Here is a 14,315-nt window from a genome sequence, read left to right as displayed (position 1 = left end):
TACCATACAGGATAAACCCAAGGAGAAACACACCGAGACACATAGTAATCATATTGGGAAAAATTAAAGACAAAGAAAAATTATTGAAAGCAACAAGGGAAAAATGACAACATACAAGGGAACTCCCATAAGGTTAAAAGCTGATTTCTCAGCAGAAACTCTACAAGCCAGAGGGAGTGGCATGATATACTTAAAGTGATGAAAGGGAAGAACCTACAACCAAGATGACTCTACCCAGCAAGGATCTCATTCAGATTCGATGGAGAAATCAAAAGCTTTACAGATGAGCAAAAGCTAAGAGAATTCAGCAGCAACAAACCAGCTCTACAACAAATGCTAAAGGAACTTCTCTAAGTGGGAAACACAAGAGAAGAAAAGGATCTACAGAAACAAACCCAAAACAATTAAGAAAATGGTAATAGGAACATACATATCGATAATTACCTTAAACATGAACGGATTAAATGCTCCATCCAAAAGACACAGGCTTGCTGAATGGATACAAAAACAAGACCCATATATATGTTGTCTACAAGAAACCCACTGCAGACCTGGGAAAAATACAGACTGAAAGTGAGAGGATGGAAAAAGATATTCCATGCAAATGGAAAGCTGGAATAGCAACACTCATATCAGATAAAATAGACTTTAAAATAAAGAACGTTACAAGTGACAAGGAAGGACACTATGGAATGATCAAGGATCAATCCAAGAAAAAGATATAACAATTATAAATATATATGCAGCCAACATAGGAGCACCTTAATACAGAAGGCAACTGCTAACAGCTATAAAAGAGGAAATTGACAGTAACACAATAATAGTGGGGAACTTTAACACCTCACTTACACCAATGGAAAGATCATCCAACAAAAAATTAATAAGGAAACAGAAGCTTTAAATGACACAATAGACAAAAGAGATTTATTTGATATTTATAGGACATTCCAACCAAAAAGAGCAGATTACATTTTCTTCTCAAGTGCGCATGGAACATTCTCTAGGATAGATCACATCTTGGGTCACAGAGCAAGCCTCAGTAAATTTAAGAAAACTGAAATATCAAGCATCTTTTCTGACCACAACGTTATGAGATTAGAAATCAATTACAGAAAAAAAAATGTAAAAAACACAAACACATGGAGGCTAAACAATACGTTACTAAATAACCAAGAGATCACTGAAGAAATCAAAGAGTAAATCAAAAAATAACTAGAGACAAATGACAATGAAAACACAATGATCCAAAACCTATAGGATGCAGCAAAAGCAGTTCTAGAGGGAAGTTTATCGCTATACAAGCCTACCTCAAGAAACAAGAAAAATCTCAAATAAAAAATCTAACCTTACACCCAAAGGAACTAGAGAAAGAAGAACAAACAAAACCCAAAGTTAGCAGAAGGAAAGAAATCATAAAGATCAGAGCAGACATAAATGAAATAGAAACAAAGAAATCAATAGCAAAGATCAATAAAACTAAAAGCTGGTTCTTTGAGAAGATAAACAAAATTGATAAACCATTAGCCAGACTCATCAAGAAAAAGAAAGAGAGAACACAAATCAATAAAATTAGAAATGAAAAAGAAGTTACAACAGACACTGCAGAAATACAAAGCATCCTAAGAGACTACTACAAGCAACTCTATGCCAATAAAATGGACAACCTGGAAGAAATGGACAAATTCTTAGAAAGGTATAACCTTCCAAGACTGAACCAGGAAGAAATTGAAAGTATGAACAGACCAGTCACATGTAATGAAATTGAAACTGTGATTCAAAATCTTCCAACAAACAAAAGTCCAGGACCAGATGGCTTCACAGGTGAATTCTACCAAACATTTAGAGAAGAGCTAACACCCATCCTTCTCAAACTCTTCCAAAAAACTGCAAAGGAAGGAACACTCCCAAACTCATTCTATGAGGCCACCATCACACTGATACCAAAACCAGACGAAGATACTACAAAAAAAGAAAATTACAGACCTATATCACTGATGAATATAGATGCAAAAATCCTCAACAAAATACTAGCAAACAGAATGCAACAACACATTAAAAGGATCATACACCATGATCAAGTGGGATTTATCCCAGGGAGGCACGGATTCTTCAATATTTGCAAATCAATCAATGTGATACACCATATTAACAAATTGAAGAATAAAAACCATATGATCATCTCAATAGATGCAGAAAAAGCTTTTGACAAAATTCAACACCCATTTATGATAAAAACTCTCCAGAAAGTGGGCATAGAGGGTACCTACCTCAACGTAATAAATAAAGGCCATATACGACAAACCACAGCGAACATCGTTTTCAATGGTGAAAAACTGAAACCATTTCCACTAAGATCAGGAACAAGACAAGGTTGCCCACTCTCACCACTATTATTCAACATAGTTTGGAAGTTTTAGCCACAGCAATCAGAGAAGAAAAAGAAATAAAAGGAATCCAAATTGGAAAAGAAGAAGTAAAGCTGTCACTGTTTGCAGATGACATGATTCTATACATAGAGAATCCTAAAGATGCTACCAGAAAATTACTAGAGCTAATCAATGAATTTGGTAAAGTAGCAGGATACAAAATTAATGCACAGAAATCTCTGGCATTCCTATACACTAATGATGAAAAATGTTAAAAAGAAATTAAGGAAACACTCCCATTTACCATTGCAGCAAAAAGAATAAAATACCTAGGAATAAACCTACCTAGGGAAACAAAAGACCTGTATGCAGAAAACTATAAGACACTGATGAAAGAAATTAAAGATGATACCAACAGATGGAGAGATATATCATGTTCTTGGATTGGAAGAATGAATATTCTGAAAATGACTATACTATCCAAAGCAATCTACATATTCAGTGCAATCCCTATCAAATTACCAGTGTCATTTTTTACAGAACTAGAACAAAAAATCTTAAAATTTGTATGGATACACAAAAGACTCCGAATAGCCAAAGCAGTCTTGAGGGAAAAAAAATTGGAGCTGGAGGAATCAGACTCCCTGACTTCAGCCTATACTACAAAGCTACAGTAATCAAGATAATACGGTGCTGGCACAAAAACAGAAATATAGATCAATGGAACAGGATACAAAGCTCAGAGATAAACCCACGCACCTATGGTCAATTAATCTATGACAAAGGAGGCAAGGATATACAATGGAGAAAAGACAGTCTCTTCAATAAGTGGTGCTGGGAAAACTGGACAGCTACATGTAAAAGAATGAAATTAGAACATTCCCTAGCACCATACCCAAAAATAAACTCAAAATGGATTAGAGACCTAAATGTAAGACCCGACACTATAACACTCTTAGAGGAAAACACAGGAAGAACATTCTTTGACATAAATCACAGCAAGATCTTTTTTGATCCACTTCCTAGAGTAATGGAAATAAAAACAAAAATAAACAAATGGGACCTAATGAAACTTAAAAGCTTTTGTAAAACAAAGGAAGCTACAAACAAGACGAAATGACAACGCTCAGAATGGGAAAAAATATTTGCAAATGAATCAACGGACAAAGGATTAATCTCTAAATATATAAACAGCTCATGCAGCTCAATATTAAAAAAACAAACAACCCAGTCAAAAACTGGGCAGAAGACCTAAATAGATATTTCTCCAAAGAAGACATACAGATGGCCAAGAAGCGCACGAAAAGCTGCTCGACATCACTAATTATTAGAGAAATGCAAATCAAAACTACAGTGAGGTATCACCTCACACCATTTAGAATGGGCATGATCAGAAAATCTACAAACAACAAGTGCTGGACAGGGTGTGGAGAAAAGGGAACCCTCTTACACTGTTGGTGGGAATGTAAATTGATACAGCCACTATGGAGAACAGTATGGAGGTTCACTAAAAAACTAAAAATAGAATTACCATATGACCCAGCAATCCCACTACTGGGCATATACCAAAAGAAAACCATAATTCAAAAAGACACATGCACCCCAATATTCATTGCAGCACTATTTACAATAGCCAGGTCATGGAAGCAACCTAAATGTCCATCCACAGACGAATGGATAAAGATGTGGTAAATATATACAATGGAATATTACTCAGCCATAAAAAGGAACGAAAGTGGGTCATTTGTAGAGACGTGGATGAATCTGGAGACTGTCATACAGAGCAAAGGAAGTCAGAAAGAGAAAAACAAATATCGTATATTAACACATATATGGGGAACCTAGGAAATGGTACAGATGAACCAGTTTGCAGGGCAGAAACTGAGACACAGAAGTAGAGAAAAACATATGGACACCAAGGGGGGAAAGCATCAGGTGGTGGTGGTGGTGGTGGTGTAATTAATTGGGAGATTGGGATTGACATGTATACACTGATGTGTATAAAATCGATGACTAGTAAGAACCTGCTGTATAAAAAAATAAATAGAAGAAAATTTAAAAAAAAATAAAAAGCTACATCCTTTTAACTCTCTGGAAAAGAAATGACAAACAGGAGATTTGGTAATCAGAACAGAAAAGGCAGTTTTCTCAGATTTAACGAAAGTGAAAGATGAAATATTTTCTGATTATTTTCCAGTACAGAAGAACATCATGGGGAATAGGATCACACAGAAAGCTGTTTACCTTATTTTCATTGCAGAATCATGTGGCTGACCGAACACTGCAGTGAATATTAAACCTGACAAATTGTGTTGTAACCAGGATGCCAGGTGCCGTCAAATAACTTAAATATTTAAAGATATTTGTCTTTGTATTCCCTGGATGGCAAGGAAAGCTTATAACATTGTAACTTGCAAAAACAGATAATCTTGCTTCTTCATGGGAGTTGGCAAGAGAGGGGCTTGAATATAAGTCAAAACCTCTGAAAGTTATACTAACAGCAATAATAACAGCAGCTAATAAAAATAATAGCAGTACTAAGAATTTTTGAGAATTAAGTATGTACTGGGCATTAGGCTAAGGCTTTGTGGACCTTACCCCATTCCATTTGAATAATAACAGGCTCAGTTACTTATAAGCTATCACTAACTGTAATTTAACAATAGGGAAACTGAGGCACAATGTCACAGTGCTAATAAATGGTGGATTCAGGACTCGAAACCATATCTATTAGTCAGTACACCATACTATACACTTACAGTTAAAACCTGTGTGCAGAAACTAACACACCATTGTAAAGCAATTATACTCCAATAAAGATGTTTTAAAAATAATTAAAAAGAAAAAAAAACGGGCTTCCCTGGTGGCGCAGTGGTTGAGAGTCCGCCTGCCGATGCAGGGGACACGGGTTCGCACCCCAGTCCGGGAAGATCCCACATGCCGCGGAGCGGCTGGGCCTGTGAGCCATAGCCGCTGAGCCTGCGCATCCGGAGCCTGTGCTCCGCAACGGGAGAGGCCACAACAGTGAGAGGCCCGCGTACTGCAAAACAAAAACAAAAACAAACCTGTGTGTAATCAAACCACATTTATCTTTATTTTATTAATTTGAACAAAGCAAGAAAAAGGTTGGGGCTAAGATTATTTGTGCTTAGCAAACTACTGAATACTTCCTCATAAGGAATGCAAGGTAATTTACTCTTTCAGTAAACATTTTCAAGTGATTAGTATGTACTGTCTAGGAAATAGAGATACAAAGATAAATCAAATAACAGATTATGGTATCAAAGAACTTATAGTGTATTATGAGATATTAAAAAAGAGAGATGTTTCAGGAAGTTGAAGAGAGGGATGCTCCCTCTTTTAGTGCAGTATCCTTACTGTCTAGAACTCTGCATGGTTCATAATAAGCAATGAATGAATGGGTACATGTGTAAATGGATAAGTGATCAAAGGCAGCATTCAAAATGGTCCTCAATACACAACTAGGATTCATATGCAAAATGGAAAGATGAAAACATTAAGACAGAGCTAATAAAAGGAATTCACAATATAAACAATACTGAGTGTATTAATCAATTGTACAGTATTGAGTGTATTAATCAATTGTGTATAAATGAAAGTCTACAAAAATACACATTTTTTGCAGAATTTTCAAACAATAGAGTAAGATATGAAGAAACTGAAAAAGTCACAGGGGCCCATCTGTGAGTAATAAGCATACCAGTAAGTCTGAACTAATCAATTTTCCTTATCCAACGCCCATTCATTAAAAACTAGGCACAGTTTCATTGCTCTGTTGTCACTATGTTTTTTCAGGGAGACACTCATGTTTATTATACAGATGAGAACAAAGATATTTGTTGGATCTCAGACCATACAATAAACTACTAAGACAAACAAAAAAATGAAAGAGCCAATGTTTGGGAAAATGTTATGTGGGGTCTTCGATGAAAAAAAATTTTCAATTTATGATCATTTGCTCAGGAATAAAAAAATGGCCTAAAAACTTAGATCTCTGGCTGTGGTTAGCCTGCGTTCTGCCATTTGCATTTTAAACAAAGACTAATCAGAAAAAAAATTTACCTCTCCTTCATATAGAGATAGGAATGCTGAAAAAAAGTCATGTGTCTTAAACTCTTCATATATTACTTGTTCCAAAAAATATGGATCTATTTTTTATCCTGCTCATCCACACTCAGTTTCAACTTCAACAAGCTTTGGTAGAGACGCAAGGATTTGGCGGTTTAATAATTGGATTATGCTTTTTTAGTCACCCTTATACTAAAAATTAAATTCAAACCTGTCTAAATGTTTAAATTAAAAAGTTACAGCATAAAATATTTTCAAACAAAACTGAAAGGGTGATGATACAGGCAGAGATTACAGTTATGGCTGTCTAAAACACCAGTTGGTTGACCCATTTGCAAGTGGCAAATTTAATATCTTGACCACAACTGTCAAACTGGTTTGAGGGATTGGTTCCAGGATAAACATCCACTCTGCATCCCTAGGGTCTGTTTAGTGCTATAAGTTTCTTCAACAAGTGTATGAAAAGCAATACCTTCTTGTCCTTCTGGGAGTCTTCAAAAGGATTTACCATCACTTTTAGTGTTTAAAATGACACCACAGTCAAGAAACCAGTGCGACACATGAAACAAATGAGATTCCATTAGACCCACACTGCACACAATTGTCACATTCCACTTGATGAAACCCACCGACAATAAGATGGTGAACAGAGAAGTGTGTGTACCTTTACCATCAATGCATCTAAACCCATATCCAATCAGAATATCCACTTGTAGCATTACTTGAACTCCACGTCCTCTCACTGCCCCTATTTTCCTAACGCCCTGAAGGACTAAGAACAGATGCTGAAGTTATATATAAGCCAACGGGTAGCTGTATTATAAATTAAAATAAATAGAATTCATGGTTAAAATTAAACAGTCTGTGGCAAGACTCTTGTGTGAATAAAACCATTGTTCCTTTGTGTATTAAGATTGTATTTATCAAACTCACAAAAGCGAACGAACACAAACGCATGAAAAAGGCAACTCATTTAGGACAAAATGATGGTGTGTAATAAAAAGATTTATTGTGTGACTAAAATGAAAATTAAATTCCTGTTAAAATATTTATGTAGACGTTACTGAAACATTCTGCTGAGAGATAAATCAGAGCAGCCTTTGGCAATTCAGAGCAGACATAATTCCTCTATTCTTCTGCTGCAAATTTAGAGCTTACAAGATGCTAATGGCATTGTGGTTTCCAGGACAGTCTCTGCAGACTACTTTTGCTCAGCAGGTGGTAAGAATTTGCATCCATATTTCAATATACTTCTATCTCATTACTGGCTTCTTATTTCTTTGTGATTTATATCTCTATAAAATCCCAGCTAGTGCAGTGGGGAATGGGATTTCAAAAAGGCAAATTCTGCATAATATGAACGTTTATCACTTTCTTCCTTCTTTATTTTTTTTCTTCATCTCCAGGGAGAAGGGGAGAATGACACGTTGCACTTAAAGTGGGGGTGTATCTTTCTTAAAATAATGCCATTTGAAAACTTTCAGAATTAGGAATATTGCTCTAAATGACACTTCCTATTAAGTGGCCATATTACTTGCACTGTTGCCTACATTTAGCTGAACTGTGATCTTTCAATAATATATGTACCTTCAGAAAGTAAACTCACTCGGTAGCTATTAATTTGTAAGAGTCTTAATCATTTAAAATTCAGAAAGTGCATTTTGTAATAAGTCTGAACATAACGAATTTGGTATTCACGCAGGTGTCACGAGCAATTTCAGAGCTGTTACACTACAATCCTGTGCTACTTAATAGATATTAGGGTGGTAGCAGTTGTGTCACTGTAGATAAGACTCTTTTACAGCTCCCATGTCAAATTAACCTGTTACGGGTGTTTAGAATTTAGCTAAAATAAAATTACACGCTTGTAGAAACTGACAGTTTCAGGGATTTAGAGGCATTTTCCAGGGGCAAGAAAGAGCGAGCAGTAGTGAAATAAAACGCAGCAGGGAAGTATGTAGGCAAGGGAGTTGAATATTACTAAAATGAAACTTAGATATGTTAATTTTTAATTCGTATGGTAAATTAAAGAATGTACATCCCTGTATTTCCTTCCAGATGTTCTCTTTTTAGTATTCCATTCCAGAAGAGAAACTAAAGCTGTTAGTGAAATTTTATAGGCCATATGCTATCATATATTAAAAATTCATTGATTGATATTTTAAATAATTTTCTCAGTTAAATTCAAAACTTTTTGCCATATGACTAAAAATTTAATTCTTACACTTAATGAATAGTTATTATGTATTTAGAGATTCAGAATTTTTTTAATTGGATATAACAAAAACTGAAATTAAGGACAGCCACACACAGTGGGGCAGGGCCACACAGGCACAAGTGATACATACATTTAAAAAACTATTTAGTTGTAATAGCCGAGCTTCAAGACAAGAACTTCCTCCCCACAAATACATCAGAAACACATCTACATGTGGAAAAACTCCTACAGAACACCTACTGAACACTGGAGGAAGACCTCAGACCTCCCAAAAGGCAAGAAACTCCCCACATACCTGGGTAGGGCAAAAGAAAAAAGAAAAAACAGAGACAAAAGAATAGGGACGGGACCTGCACCTCTGGGAGGCAGCTGTGAAGGAGGAAAGGTTTCCACACACTAGAAGCCCCTTTGCGGGCGGAGACTGCGGGTGGCGGAGGGGGAAGCTTCGGCGCCGCGGAGGAGAGCACAGCAACAGGGGTGCGGAGGGCAAAGCGGCGAAATTCTCACCCAGAGGATTGGTACCGAATGGCACTCACCAGCCCGAGAAGCTTGTCTGCTCACCCGCCGGGGCGGGTGGGGCTGGGAGCTGAGGTTCGGGCTTCGGAGGTCGGATCCCAGGGAGAGGACTGGGGCTGGCAGCGTGAATACAGCCTGAAGGGGGTTAGTGCGCCACAGCTAGCCGGGAGGGAGTCCAGAAAAAGTCTGGAGCTGCCAAAGAGGCAAGAGACCATTGTTTCGGGGTGTGCAAAGAGAGGGGATACAGAGCGCCGCCTAAACGAGCTCCAGAGATGGGCGCGAGCTGCGGCTAAAAGCGCGGACCCCAGAGACGGGTATGAGACGCTAAGGCTGCTGCTGCCACCGCCAAGAAGCCTGTGTGCGAGCACAGGTCACTATCCACACCCCCCTTCCGGGGAGCCTGTGCAGCCCGCCACTGCCAGGGTCCCGGGATCCAGGAACAGCTTCCCCGGGAGAACGCTCGGCGTGCCTCAGGCTGGTGCAACGTCACGTCAGCCTCTGCCGCCGCAGGCTCGCCCTACATCCGCACCCCTCCCTGCCCCCGGCCTGAGTGAGCCAGAGACCCTGAATCAGCTGCTCCTTTAACCCCGCCCTGTCTGAGCGAAGAACAGATGCCCTCAGGCAACCTACACACAGAGGCGGGTCCAAATCCAAAACTGAACCCCAGGAGCTGTGAGAACAAAGAAGAGAAAGGGAAATTTCTCTGTGCAGCCTCAGGAGGAGCGGATTAAATCTCCACAATCAACTTGATGTACCCTGCATCTGTGGAATACCTGAATAGACAACGAATCATCCCAAATTGAGGAGGGAGACTTTGGGAGCAATGATATATATTTTTTTCCTTTTTTGCTTTCTGTGTGTATGTGTGTACTATTTTGTATGATTTTGTATAGCTTTGCTTTTACTTTTGTCCTAGGGTTCTGTCTGTCCACTTTTGTTTTTTTTTGCTTGTTTTTTCTTTTTTGTTGTTTAGTATAGTTTCTAGCGCTTGTTGTCAATGGTGGATTTGTTTTTTGGTTCGGTTGCTCTCCTTTCTTTTTTTTTTCCTTTTTTAATTACTTTTTAAGTTTCAATAATTATTTATTTTAATAACTTTATTTCATTTTATTAATTTCTCTCTTTCCTTCCTTTTTTCTCCCTTTTCTTCTGAGACATGTGGCTGACAGGGTTTTGGTGCTCCAGCCGGATGTAAGGCCTGTGCCTCTAAGGTGGGAGAGCTGAGTTCAGGACATTGTTCCACCAGAGGCCTCCTGGCTCCATATAATATCAAACAGTGAAAGCACTCCCAGATATCTCCGTCTCAACGCTAATACCCAGTTCCACTCAATGAGCAGTGCTACAGTGCTGACACCCTATGCCAAACAAGTAGCAAGACAGGAACACAACCCCACCCATTAGCAGAGAGGCTGCCTAAAATGATAATAAGGTCACAGACACCCCAAAACACACCACTGGATGGGGTCCTGCCCACCGGAAAAACAATATCCAGCCTCATCCACCAGAACACAGGCACTGGTCCCCTCCAAAAGGAAGCCTACACAACACTCTGAAGCAACCTTAGCCACTGGAGGCAGTCACCAAAACAGGAACTATGAACATGCAGTCTGCGAAAAGGAGACCCCAAACACAGTAAGTTAAGCAAAATAAGAAGACAGAGAAACACATAGCAGATGAAGGAGCAAGGTAAAAATCTACCAGACCAAACAAATGAAGAGGAAATAGGCAGTCTACCTGAAAAAGAATCCAGAGTACTGATAGTAAAGATGATTCAAAATCTTGGAAATAAATGGAGAAAATATAAGAAATGTTTAACAAGCACCTAGAAGAAAACAATGATGAACACCACAATAAATAAAATTCAAAATCTCTAGATGGGATCAATAGCAGAAGAACAGATAAGTGACCTGGAAGATAAAATAGTGGAAATAACTACTGCAGAGCAGAATAAAGAAAAAAGAATGAAAAGAATTCAGGACAGTCTCAGAGACCTCTGGGACAATATTAAACGCACCAACATTCGAATTATAGGGGTCCCAGAAGAAGAAGAGAAAAAGAAAGGGACTGAGAAAATATTTGAAGAGATTATAGTTCAAAACTTCCCTAATATGGGAAAGGAAATAGTTAATCAACTCCAGGAAGTGCAGAGAGTCCCACAAAGGATAAATCCAAGGAAAACACACATATTAATTAAACTATCAAAAATTAAGTACAAAGAAAAAATATTAAAGGCAGCAAGGGAAAAACAAGTAACATACAAGGGAATCCCTGTAAGGTTAACAACTGATCTTTCAGCATAAACTCTGCAAGCCAGAAGGGAATGGCAGGACATATTAAAAGTGATGAAAGGGAAAAACCTACAACCAAGGTTACTCTACCCAGAAAGGATCTCATTCAGATTCGACAGAGAAATTAAAACCTTTACAAACAAGCAAAAGCTAAGAGAATTCAGCACCACCAAACCAGCTTTACAACAAATGCTAAAGGAATTTCTCTAGGCAGGAAACACAAGAGAAGGAAAAGACCTACAATAACAAACTCAAAACAATTAAGAAAACGGTAATAGGAACATACATACTGATAATTACCTTAAATGTAAGTGGATTGAATGCTCCAACCAAAAGACATAGACTAGCCGAATGGATACAAAAACAAGACCTATATATATATGCTCTCTACAAGAGACCCACTTCAGACCTAGGGACACATACACACTGAAAGTGAGGGAATGGAAAAAGATATTCCATGCAAATGGAAATCAAAACAAAGCTGGAGTAGCAATTCTCATATCAGACAAAATAGACTTTAAAAGAAGGATTATTACAAGAGAAAAAGAAGGACACTACATAATGATAAAGGGATTGATCCAAGAAGAAAATACAACAATTGTAAATATTTATGCACCCAACATAGGAGCACCTAAATTCATAAGGCAAATACTAACAGCCATAAAAGGGGAAATCGACAGTAACACAATCATAGTAGGGGACTTTAACACCCCACTTTCACCCATGGACAGATCATTCAAAATGAAAATAAATAAGGAAACACAAGCTTTAAATGATACATTAAACAAGATGGGCTTAATTGATATTTATAGGACATTCCATCCAAAAACAACAGAATACACATTTTTCTCAAATGCTCATGGAACATTCTCCAGGATAGATCATATCTTCCATCACAATTGAAGCCTTGGTAAACTTAAGAAAACTGAAATCGTATCAAGTATCTATTCCGATCACAATGCTATGAGACTAGATATCAATTACAGGAAAAGATCTGTAACAAGTACAAACACATGGAGGCTAAACAATATGCTACTTAATAACCAAGAGATCACTGAAGAAATCAAAGACGAAATCAAAAAATACATAGAAACAAATGACAATGAAAACACGATGACGCAAAACCTATGGGACGCAGCAAAAGCAGTTCTAAGAGGGAAGTTTATATAAATACAATCCTACCTCAAGAAACAAGAAACATCTCAAATAAACAACCTAACCTTACACCTAACGCAATTAGAGAAAGAAGAACAGAAAACCCCCAAAGTTAGCAGAAGGAAGGAAATCATAAAGATCAAATCAGAAATAAATGAAAAAGAAGGAAGGAAACAATAGCAAAGATCAATAAAACTAAAAGCCAGTTCTTTGAGAAGATAAAGAAAACTGATGAACCATTAGCCGGATTCATCAAGAAAAAAGGGAGAAGACTCAAATCAATAGAATTAGAAATGCAAAAGGAGAAGTAACAACTGACACTGGAGAACTACAAAGGGTCATGAGAGATTAACACAAGCAACTATATGCAAATAAAATGGACAACCTGGAAGAAATGAACAAATTCCTAGAAAGCACAACCTTCTGAGACTGAATCAGGAATAAATAGAAAATATGAACAGACCAATCACAAGCACTGAAATTGAAACTGTGATTAAAAATATTCCAACAAACAAAAGCCCAGGACCAGATAGCTTCACAGGCAAATTCTATCAAACATTTACAGAAGAGCTAACACCTATCCTTCTTAAACTCTTCCAAAATACAGCAGAGGGAAGAACACTCACAAACTCATTCTATGAGGCCCCCATCACACTGATATCAAAACCAGACAAAGATGTCACAAAGAATGAAACCTACAGGCCAATATCACTGATGAACATAGATGCAAAAATCCTCAACAAAATACTAGCAAACAGAATCCAACAGCACATTAAAAGGATCATATACCATGATCAAGTGGGGTTTATCCCAGGAATGCAAGGATTCTTCAGTATATGCAAATGTAACAATGTGATACACCATATTAATAAACTGAAGGATAAAAACCATATGATCATCTCAATAGATGCAGAAAAAGCTTTTGACAAAATTCAACACCGATTTATGATAAAAACTCTCCAGGAAGTACGCATAGAGGGAACTTACCTCAACATAATAAAGGGCATATATGACAAACCACAGCGAACATCATTTTCAATGGTGAAAAACTGAAACCATTTCCACTAAGATCAGGAACAAGACAAGGTTGTCCACTCTCACCACTATTATTCCACATAGGTTTGGAAGTTTTAGCCACAGCAATCAGAGAATAAAAAGAAATAAAAGGAATCCAAATCATAAAAGAAGAAGTAAAGTTGTCACTGTTTTCAGATGACTAGATACTATACATAGTGAATCCTAAAGATGCTACCAGAAAACTACTAGAGCTAATCAATGAATTTGGTAAAGTAGCAGGATACAAAATTAATGCATAGAAATCTCTTACATTCCTATACATTAATGATGAAAATTCTGAAAGAGAAAATAAGGAAACACTCCCATTTACAATTGCAACAAAAAGAATAAAATACCTAGGAATAAACCTACCTAAGGAGAGAAAAGACCTGTATGCAGAAAACTATAAGACACTGATGAAAGAAATTAAAGATGATACAAATAGATGGAGAGATATACCATGTTCTTGGATTGGAAGAATCAATATTATGAAAATGACTGTACTACCCAAAGCAATCTACAGATTCAGTGCAATCCCTATCAAAGTACAAATGGCATTTTTTACAGAACTAGAACAAAAAGTTTCACAATTTGTATGGAGACGCAAAAGACCCCGAATAGCCAAAGCAA

This window comes from Leucopleurus acutus (genome assembly GCF_964270905.1).
Source record: "Leucopleurus acutus genome assembly, chromosome: 8".
Lineage (NCBI taxonomy): Eukaryota > Metazoa > Chordata > Mammalia > Artiodactyla > Delphinidae > Leucopleurus > Leucopleurus acutus.
Note: the sequence above shows the minus strand (reverse complement) of the source record.